This window comes from Cupressus sempervirens, chromosome 5 (assembly GCF_028749045.1).
Source record: "Cupressus sempervirens isolate cs-2001-9-10 chromosome 5, ASM2874904v1, whole genome shotgun sequence".
NCBI classification, from domain to species: Eukaryota; Viridiplantae; Streptophyta; class Pinopsida; order Cupressales; family Cupressaceae; genus Cupressus; species Cupressus sempervirens.
The window spans coordinates 279,054,327-279,066,052 of record NC_143122.1 but is presented as its reverse complement, the minus strand read 5'-3'; positions in this window follow the sequence as shown (position 1 = coordinate 279,066,052).

Genomic DNA, 11,726 nt, shown 5'->3' with positions numbered 1-11,726 from the left:
ATTTGGTCTCGTGGCCAATGCTAGTGTGTTGGGGAAATAGGTAGTGCGGGTGGTTTAGCTATATTTTAGGATCCTCAAAAAATTTCTCCTCTTGGCTGGATGTCTTCTCACTCAGCTCCCTCTATGGTAGCTTCTGCTCTAGACTCAGGAGAGGTAATCATGGTTACTAATGTGTATGCACCTGTTGATCTTGTGGGAAAGGAGGAAATTTGGGAACATATTCAATATGTTAGAAATTGTCATCCTTATCATCCTTGGGTGTTAGCAGAGGACTTCAATTCAATTTTAAGTCTGGAGGAGAAGCATGGTGATTTGGCTAGATTGGGGCCTTCTTCTGCTCTTCTTTGGCAACACATATCTCTTTGATGTTAAGCCTTCTAATGGTCTCTATACCTAGAATAATCACAGGACTGGTGTTGCTGCTATCTCAGAATGTCTGGATAGATTTCTTGTTTCTTGCTTCTGAGTTAGTGGCACCCTTACTATCTCTTCAGAAATCCTTGATTGGAGGGGTTCAGATCATTGGCCAATCAAATTTTCCGCTATAGGGGCTTATGTTCTGAAGAATCCTCCTTTTAAGTTCCAGTTGATGTGGCTTCGTGAATCCTCTCTTCATGATTTTTTTTTTTGTTGGTGGAAAGATGGTGCTCCTGCATATGGTACTGCAATGTTCTCATTTTCTAAAAGGCTTCAATATGTTAAAAGGCAGCTCAAGATATGGAATAGGGAATGCTTTGGGAACCTTCACTTTATGAAGAGGCTTGCTCAAGAAGATCTTGATGTCATCACAAGGGAGATTAGAGATCGAGGTTTCTCAAAGGATGTTGGCAAGGCCAAATCCTTTGCTTCTAGAGCTCTAGAAGAATGGGAACTTCGAGAGGAAATTTTTTGAAAGCAAAAGGCTAGAGTTGATTGGCTCTAGGAAAGTGATCGAAACACTGCCTTTTTCCATAAAACAGTGCAATCTTGCCGGAATCAGAGCACTATCTCTTCTTTGGTTAATTCTCAAGGTATCCAACTGAATTCCTTGCCAACTTTGTTCTAGGAGGCTATTTGGTACTTCTCTACCCTCTTCTCTGAGGACTCTCCTCCTGTTGATAATGAAGAAAGTCTTATTTTGTCCTGTATTCCTTCCCTTATCACTCAGGAAATGAATGATTATCTCATGCATTCTATCTCTTTGGAAGAGCTAGAGGAGGTGGTCTTTGGCATGCCTAAGGGGAAGGTTCCTAGTCCTGATGGCTTTCCAGTTGAATTCTTTCAGGAATTTTGGGACATCATTAATCATGATTTGTTGGAGGTGGTTAAAGAATCCTATGCTAGCAATCAGATGCTTCGAGCTTTGAACTCTACATTCTTGACTCTTATTCCTAAGAGAGAGGGTGCTAATCAATTGGAGTTTTTTAGACCAATTGCCTTATGTAATGTGGTTTACAAAGTTATTACTAAGTTGATTGTTGAGAGACTGAAAAGGTGGCTTCCCATTATTATCTAAGAAGAACAAGGTGGTTTTGTTGCTGGCAGACAAATTTTGGATGGGGTGGTTATTGCTACTGAGGCTATTCACTCTATGGCTACTTCAAGGGAGAGAGCCATGTTTGTTAAGCTGGATATGGCTAAGGCCTACGATAGAGTTAAATGGAGCTTCCTAAGGAGTATTCTTTTTTTTTTTTGGATTTAGCTCTGACTGGGTGAGTTGGATTATGAGTTGTGTTACTTCTGCCTCTTTTTCTATTCTTATTAATGGTCAACCTTCTCAACTATTTGGTGCTTCTAAAGGCCTCCGCCAGGGTGACCCTCTCTCTCCATATGTATTCATCATCATGGCTGAAGGCTTGGGTAGATTCATTAAGCATCGGGTGTCCCAGAATTCTATTCAAGGCTGGCGGTGGGGTAATCGCTTACCTTCTCTTTCCCATCTTCAATTTGTTGATGATTCTGCTCTTGCTGGTCTTGCTAGGATCAAGGAAGCTGAAGCCTTTCGACATGCTTTGCACATTTATTTGGCAGCTTCAGGCCAGAAAATTAATGAGCACAAATCTTCCATTTACTTTTTTAACACTCTCGATTCTATTCAGCACAGGATTGTTGGTATCCTACGGTTTCAGATAGGATCACTTCCTTTGACTTATCTTGGCATTCCTATTACTGTTTCCAGGTAGCCACGTCTCTTCTAGAAAAATTTGATTACCAAGCTTTAGGATAAGGTAAATCATTGGACTCATAGATGGCTTTCTACTGCTGCCCAGGTTACTCTTCTTCAAGTTGTTATCCAAGCTTTTCCTACTTATAGAAGCATGGTTCACGCTGCACCTATTTACTTTCTCAAGGAGTTTGATGCTCTTTCTTGACAATTCCTTTGGAGTGGTAATTTTCATAGTACTAAATGGAGCTTGGTTAATTGGGCAACTATTTGTAGGCCTAAAAAGGAGGGTGGTCTTGGTCTTCGATATGCTCTATTGAGTAGTCAAGCTTTGGCTGCTAAACTTTATTGGCGATGGTGCTCTGGACAACATCAACTTTGGGCTCGTATTATCACTCATAAATATTTTCATGGTGCTGATCCTTGCTTTATTTTTGCACTTCCTCTTGAAGGTCGTGGCTCAATGGTTTGGCATACTTTGAAGATAGGTGCGATGTTGGTGAAGAGGGGTCTGTTTTGGATATTTAAAGGAGGTTCTCAGGCTTTGTTTTGGTCTGATGCTTGGGATGGATTCCCTTCCATTTTATCCATATACCCTCATCTTCAGCCTCTTTGTGACTCTTTTCTTACCGTTGGATGGGATAAAGTGGCTCATTACAAGACTCCTTATCAATTTGGACCTGTTGTTGGTTATAGATGGAAGCATTCTTATGATTGGCCTCCTGGAGGTAGAGACATGGATCGTCAGGAGCTTTCTCAAATTTTGGCCTCTAGAGAGTGTTCTTCTTTGCTTGGTCCAGATGTTTTGGCTTGGGGCAGTACCTTGTCTGGTAAATATCATGTCTCTACTAGGTATTAGGAGATAACTAGAAAATTATTTGGGGATGCTGAGGTCCCTTGGTGGAAGCAAGTTTGGAATAAAGTTTCTTGGTCCAAGTGCAATTTTTTCATGAGGCGAGTGGCTCACAAGCATTGTCTTACTTGGGATAATCTTTGTAAACGTAGATTTCAGGGCCCCTCTTGTTGTGTTTTATGTGGTAATGGAGAGAAGTCTATCTCCCATCTGTTCTTCCATTGCTCCTATTCTACTCAGATATGGCACCTTTGGTGGAGCACTTGGGGTTGCTCTTGTCGACATGCTTCCTCTTTGCCTGAGTTCTGGGCCCGCTTGGGTAGTGGTCCCTCCAAGTCTTCTTCTCTCCATGCTGCTTGGGTTGCTGGCCCATCTTTCATGCTTTGGCATATCTGGTTGGAGAGGAATCGTCGCATATTCCAAGATGTTCAGCTTGGTGTTTTGCATCTTTGGTGGAAAATACCACATTCTCTTCAGGAAACTATTCTTGTGAAGTGTGAGCTTGATGGGGGCATGGATCTGGTTGATCTTGCTATCTGTAATCGCCTTAATTTTCATCTGCAGGATGGGGCTATAGCTCATAGGTTTCCTTCTATGTCCAGGCAGCTTCACCATCAGAGGAAGGGTCAGGTTAACTGGGATGGGCACTGGACTCCTCCTCCCTATGGAGTTCTAAAAATTAGCACTGATGGTTCTTCCCGTGGGAATCTTGGTTCGGCTGGTATTGGCGCAGTGGCTTGTTGTAGTTTTGGCGATGCTAAATTTTTCTTCTCAGTTCATAAGGGTGATTATACTAACAATCTCATGGAAGCTCAGGCTATTTTATATGCTGTGGAATAGTGTTTCTTGCGGGGATGGAGTAAGATTATCTGTGAGTCTGATTCACATGTGGTGGTGAACATGCTTTCTTTGCAAGAGCTTGAGGATGTTAGTTGGCAGCTGGCCACTGTTGTTAAGCAGATTATTTTCTTCTCTTCCTCTTTTTAGTTCATTAGGTTCACGTATATTCCTTGTGAATGGAATAGAACTATTGATTGTTTAGCCAAATGGGCTTCTAGTCATGATCCGGGTTGGAATATTAGGGATAGGAGGCAACTGTCCTTTGAGATGGTGCAAGAATTTGATGATCTTGTTGCTCAGGATCAAGCTCCTTGTTGAGCTCTCCTTGTTGTATTCCTTTATGTCTTCATAAATTTTTACCCCTCTTTTTGTAGGGAGACTTCCACAAACTGATTATGTGGTTTAAATCCTTCACCATTCACTTGCAATTGGTCTGTGACATCTGTTAGGACTAAATGTCTATGAGACTATGTTTATATTAATATGGAGACAATGCCAGCGAATTTAGTCTTTTGCACTCAAGAACTTCAAAGATGTTGATCCTACAATGGCATTCAATGTCTCAAAATCACATTCTAGACCAACAACAATAGAAGGAGATTTCTCAATAGTTTCACCTCTGGCAAAGCATTTCCACAATTTTAAAACTCCATCAACCAATAAATTTTCAAGTTATGAATGACACTAATTGAAAACTTTTTTTGGTGCTCAGAACTTCTAAAACAATGTATTTTAAGGCAGGCATTCCCACCATCCTCATAATGTGAAGGCCTGAACTACATTCTAGTTGCTCTTCATCCAATATTCTGAAGGGAATAACATTGTTACTAGGGCTATCCTTCTATCATGGTTTCAATTTATTGCCTAAAGCTTTGTAATCTAATTTCCTATCCGTCCAAAACCTCTTGTGAAAACTGCAATGCTGATGTAGATTGCCTAGTTGATGTCCTAAAATTCTATTGCGACTTAGCTAGCCTAGCTGATTTCTTATAACTCGGTGATGGCCCAGAAGAAACATAAGAACTTCTCAACTGTCCATTCAAAGCTAACCATACTGTAAACAATAATGGTGTATACAACCATCTGCCCGAGTATGTATGGGAGTTCAATAACTAGCTCTAATGCACAAATGAAAAGAAAATATTCAAATCTATTAACTGCATGATGCATATTTCTATTCCAAGCATTCATACTATGGTGAGGTTGGGAATCCAAAAATTCCATCAACACAATGCATATTTCTATTACAAGCATTCATACCATGATGAGGTTGGAAATCTGAAAATTCTATCAACACAAGCAACCATATAGAAAAAATTATCCATTGAGAAAGGAAAACCATGTGGATTTTGACATGGAGAGTGGGAAGGAAAATGAGAGCAACTCGAAAGTCATCTGAAATCAGTATGTGCATCCAGTATCTAGTAATTTCTTGAATAGTTTCTAATAAGAGAATGTAAGTACATATTACTATGTTATAAAAGAAGAAAGATACATAGTTAATTTCCCACAGTTAAAATCTTAAAGTAAAATGATTACAGTTTATTGATCTATACAAATTTCAGCACCATCATGACATAGATTATTATTCCACAATCATGAAATTGGAGAAGTGAGAGAAAATAGAGAACACAAATATATGTTTCAAAATATTTTCAAGTGTAAACCCCACCTCCAAACCATCAAGATAATATATTATTGAACAACAAGTGATAATACATTTTCAACTCTCACGTGGAGATTTACATCTTTCTCCATCCTAGAGAAAATCGATAGCATAACCCTATGCAAAAAAATTCTCACCTCTCTCTTACATATCTTTATTATTTCATTATATTTGTAGATTTTTTATAGAAAATGAAAGAATTTATATCAATGTATCTACAACTCATTTCGAAACTTCATTTATGTGCAACTCTTGCGAAAAAACAAAATAAAGAGAATAAAGCCCAAAACTTCAACTTTCTGTTTTTTTCTCTAAGTTTATCCCTACAAAAGATTTGGTCTCATTTAGAATTTTCCAAAAATCCATAAATAAAAAACTAATAAACAATCCTAAGGTTGAGTCACTTTATCCCAACAATCTCCTACTTGATGAAGATTTTACATGAACCAAACTGATGAAACTATATATCATCATAGTCATCCATGAAAACATATAAATCTTAACACATGCTCTTGTGCTCTAACTAGACACCTATGCAAATAGCACAAGCATAAGATCCCAATAATAACTATGGCTATACAATACTACGACCACTCCATTGCACTCATGAGCTACACAAAATCATAAAAACATCAACTTCTTATGCCAACACAATTGCAATGCAATCCTCTAGAAAAGAAGATAAAACAACAACTAGAACAACTAATAAATCCATAGGATTGAAAAATAAGATCCAAAAAATGCTAACCCATCTAATGACTCATACCTCAAAGGTATCCAGCATTAGGAAACTCATGCAAGCAACATAACCAACCAATAAACTACATCTTCAAGCTCTATGTATAAACCACTCAATGAAGACCAAACACATACAAGAACTCCCATTGCATGGGTAATAGTAAAATTGAAAATTCAAAAGCATACTGAGTGTACTGATAACAATGTAAAGAAAGTATAACCATCTAGTACCAAGGACCATCCATAAAGATATGCAAATCCTGTTGAAAAAATGTTGCAAGAAAAATCTCTCTCAACTAGTCTCCATAACTCTCTCATGTTCTCCACATCCAAAAAAGAAAAGAGCTAAATGAACTACCATATCATCACCAAAACACAATGAAGTACAAGTGAGAACATATGAACACAAATTAATGACAATCATAGCTCAAACAAATCTCAAAAAATAATGTTATGTGAACCCAAGCATCCAAGAAGATAACCAAGACCAAAGAGAGAATCTGTAGATCATAAGCATGAAGCACGTCCTTCCACAAACACTTCTAAATGTCAACTGTGAAAAGTATGATCTTTTTCACAAACTCAAGGAGAAGGCTATCACAACATCCAAAACTTTTCAACCTCAAGAGATCAAATATAGTATGATATCATGAATCTACATGGATGTAAGCCTCTCAAAGATGACTAAACAACACCATATCTTTGTTAGGAAATCAACACACTTCCATCTCCTACTATCATCATAAATGAAAAACACAACAAGAAGATAACTATGTTATCCATATCTTACAATGAATTCTCTAGAACCATCTAATTGTAGCTCAAGATTTGTGAATATGAAAGAAAACATAAAGAACTTGAAAGTAACATTGGGAAATAACTTTGAAGTGATAAACTTCCAAGTAGACCAAGAGTGGGGATTGAGAATTCTCGTCCAAGATATGAAAGTCATTGTGACTTATCCAACAATAATTCTCCTCGTAGGTCTCTATTGAAATCATGTCCAACCAAGATGTAGGCTCCTCAGACTTTTTTCTAAAATCTCAAGAAGTGTATACATCTCAACAACATTTCTCTCGTAACAACAAAACTCTAGCCTAACCTAAGTCTCCAAGTATGCATGAGCACTTGTAATCAATCACTCCATGCCAAACTCCACTGAAGAAACATAACATTATCATTGAGTATTAAGCAAATGATCAAAGTACTCAATACCAAGAAACTAAATAGAAATCAATGTCAAAGATCCAACCATTGAATCAGGAGCATAAACATGACAACATGATCAAAACTATTTCCTCCAAAGAGATAACATACTCTACGTGATCATATCAAATAACTACATCATGTCACTACTCTAAACCGCTAATATAGATAAAAACTATGACATAAAAGTCACCATGATAACATATTAAATGAAAGCATAAGCCACATCTCTACCAAGGACACCTTGAATCCTAAAGATGTCAATATCTCCAACTAGTAAACCAAATTCATGGATGGGTGCATACTCCACCTTCAAAGGAGTGATTCATTATTTTATGAGAGTTTAAGATCATTAGACCTTTACTTACTTTCTATTTTTTTTTACAAATTAACATTTATTTTCCTATCCACTCATATTTTTCTCTTTACCTCTCTCGTATGACATATCTTTACATATTGAACTCTTATTGTATTTGTCATGGGCCAACACTATTGGTGATTTTTTTCCAACCAATTATATTTAACTATTTTTATTTCAAATTTTAATTTAAGTTCAATTTTATAATGTATATATGTGAAATTTTTATTTTCTAAAATTAGTAAAATTATTTCACTTCATTTTGATTATTTAAAATTATTTCTAGGAAGCATACCAATATTGTGAAGCGATATTTTTATAAGTTTTGAATTTAAATTAAATATTATTTCTATTGTATTTAAGTATATTATATAGGTGGACCTAAATATTGATTCATGAAAAAATCGCTCTGCTAGGATTTTCTTGCTTCATGTGAACTTTTAATTTTTTTTGTGTATGACCCTTCACTTGCACTTCCCTTCTGTCAGTACTTGTCATACCGCATTTACTGTGGGGGCTTTAGGTTAGGATATAATGGCTCCAGCCAGTGGTTAACCAGATGTTTCTAGTATTCACGCTGCTGCTTCAGATTGCCATGGCACTGCCATCGAACAAATGCCCATGCAAGTTTGTCCCGAAGGTTTTCCACGAGGTAATCTTGATATTATCCTTCCTTTGCAAGAATTTGATGTTGCATGTGACTGGTTAGAGCAACATACCTTGATAGGGTATTTTGTTGGTAGGACTCCTCCTGAAGCTATGCTCAGAGAATGGGTCAACAAATGCTGGACTCCTCATGGAGTCCACCTTGATGCTGTGCAAAACCTTACCAAATGTTTCTTTTTATTTCTCTTTGCTAACCCGTCGTAAGAAGTCATGGTCTTTAACAATGGCCCTTGGTCTGTGCATTCCTCTCTACTTGTTTTTCAAAAATGGTCTCGAGACTTCACTGTCTCAGATGATAAAAAGCTTAGGGTTCCTGTATGTGTCGAATTCCTAGGTCTACCCTTGCCCTGCTGGCCTTTCATTGAGTCTATTGCCTAAGCCCTTGGCAAAGTTGTTACTAAGGAGCCTGAGAAATTTTGTAATGCTCACACTTAGCGGCCTATTTAAATTGAAGTTGATCTTTCCAAAGATCTCAAGGATTATGTGGAAATCCAAATTTGAACTCAAACCTTCTCACAAAAGGTGCTTTACTTGAACTTACCTAACACCTATTATAGGTGCCAGTCTGTGGAACACAAGATCAAGGATTGCCCTTTGGCTACACCTAGGGTCAAACCCTAGCCTAAAGTGGAGCCTATCAAATAGGCCAAAGGAAAAAAAGAAGAAAGGGTTACTATTGGGCGCAAGGGCAAGCTTGCCTTGAATCCCTTAGCCCCTAAGCCATCATATGCAGCAGTTACCGTGATTCCTCCTACTTCCACATAAGTGTCAATGCCTACTAGCATGGAGATGCCAGTGGCTCCCATTGCACTTGTTCCAAGGATTTTGTAGGTTTCAAACCCTGCTGGTTCGCAGGGGATCAAGGTGGCCGCCAGGGCCTCACCCTTGGCTAGGGATCGTACTCCTCTTGCAGTTTCTTCTATAGTACCACCAGCAACAAGGCGTTCTCGTAGTCCTCCTAGATGTGTGGAGATATCAAGGGTAAAGTGGCAGGCTATAAGTCTAGAGGATTTCTCATCTGACTTCCACCCAATTTCTACCTTTTTGCAGAATAGCTACTCCTCTCTAGAGGACGAGGATGATATGGAAGAGTTCTCATGAATTTCCTCTCATGGAATGTCTGAGGTCTTATAGACCTCCCTAGAGATTTCTATGTCTGGGATACCTATCATAGACTTGAGAATTTAGATTTTCTTTGCTAGCAAGAAGTTAAGATTTTTGGTTTCATGCTTTCTGCTGCATGCCACGTCATTTGGCAGGATAGCGTTATGTTTTCTTCCTAGCATGAAGCTGGCCAAGGTGGTGTAGTTACTCTCTTGTCACCTTGCCTTCATTCTTCTATTATCTCGCACGGTTCTGACCCCACACACCATATTAGTTGTCTTTTGCTTTCCATTAACAATCATTCTTTTGGATTCATTAATGTTTATGCCTCCAATGATGTTGTGGAAAGGGCACAAATGTGGGTTTGGCTTGCTGACAACTTGCCGCTAGCTACTTGGGTTCTGTGTGGGGACTTCAATATGGTTGAAGTGGTCTTTGAAAAAGATGGCATTCTTCCTTTCCGTTGGATAGCTAGGGAAAGAGAAGCCTTGTTTCACATGCAAAATAAATTGGGCCTTTTTTATCCCAATACAAACCGCCGCCATGGTTGTGGGGCCTGGCACACTTGGCCCAATTTTTGAGCTAGTCCTGACCACATTTTGAAACATCTTGATCGTGCTATGATCTCGGCACAATCTTTTTTCTACTTCTCTGAAGATTGTGATTTACCTATCATTCCCCTGACAGATGTGATGTTGTCAGACCACTATCCTATTTATTTTGGCATTTCTTGGCAAACAGTTGTCCCCAAGGTGCCCAAGTCTCAATTCTTCCTCAACATGCCTATGCTATTGCATGCTTCCACCATCTCCTACATACAATGTGTCTGGAATTTGGAGCCACATCTGCATTCCCATCGAGGTTGGATTCAATGGTGGAATGATGCCATTACTAGAACTGCTCATTTTTTGTGCATCTATTGGCGTCGACTAGAAATCTTTAGAAAATGATCTTATGAAGTCAACACCCTTGTCCTCAAAAAAGCCTCTGAAGCTCTCACCTTCAACCCCTTTGATGTGGATTTACAAATTTAGCTTGCCAAGCTTCACCATGATAAGAAAATTGTTGATAACTATGCTGCCCGAGGAGCCCAAATCAAAGCCTGTCTCCACTGGTTGGGGGTTGGCGGCAAAGCCTCCAAGGAGTTCTTCTAGGCTCTCCGAGCCCGTCATACCAATTTTGGGATTAAAAAGATAAAACTGGGAACTGATGTTCTTTCCAATTTACTTGACATCCTGCAAGCATTTGTTCTTCACTATGAGAATGTCTTTGCTTCGTAGGGAAATTTGGTTGCTTAGGAGGAGGCTCTCAGAAAGTGTATCATTGTTACTCCAAATTTCCTCATGATCGAGAAACGTGCTTTTTGTGAGCAACTTCTTTCCCTTTGAGACCTTAAAGAGGTAGTTTACTCCATGGCTGATGATAAATCCCCTGGGTGTGATGGATTTCCCTATGAATTTTACAAACATCTTTCGGAGCAAATTGGTCCTGATTTGCACAAAGTCTATCTTGAAGCATATCATTCTAAAAGCTCAGGAGAAATCATAAATAAAGGCAATATTAAATTCATACCTAAAGCTAGTGATCCTAAGGACATATGTAACTAGAGGCCCATCACCCTCTTGAATGTGTCTTATAAGATCATTGCCAAGGCGCTCTCTCTCAAAATCTACCATATGCTACCTTTAATTGTGCAGCCTAAAAAAACTGGCTTCATCAAATCCAGATATATTCTTGACATCATTGCTATCTGGGAAGGTATGGAATGGGCCCGTAAGTCCAAGTAGCAAGCTATCTTTTTAAAGATAGATTTTGCTAAAGCCTATGATCGCATTGAATGGCCTTTCATTCTGGCTATGCTTCAGGCTCTGGGTTTTGGTCCCAATTTCCTTTAGTCTGCGGAGATGCTCTTTGGTGATGCTAATGCTTGCATCACCATCAATAATTCATAGTCTAAAGCTTTTGGACTTTTTCGCTCCATCAGGCAAGGTTGTCTGCTAGCTCTAGCAATTTATGTCCTTGCTGTTGAAGGTTTTGGTTATTTACTTGCTCACTCTATGTCTTCAGGACTGGTCCGTGGCATTTCCTTGCATAATTCTTCCTCCTAGTTAGTCAATGGTCATTTTGCTGATCAATAAAACATAAAAAATGC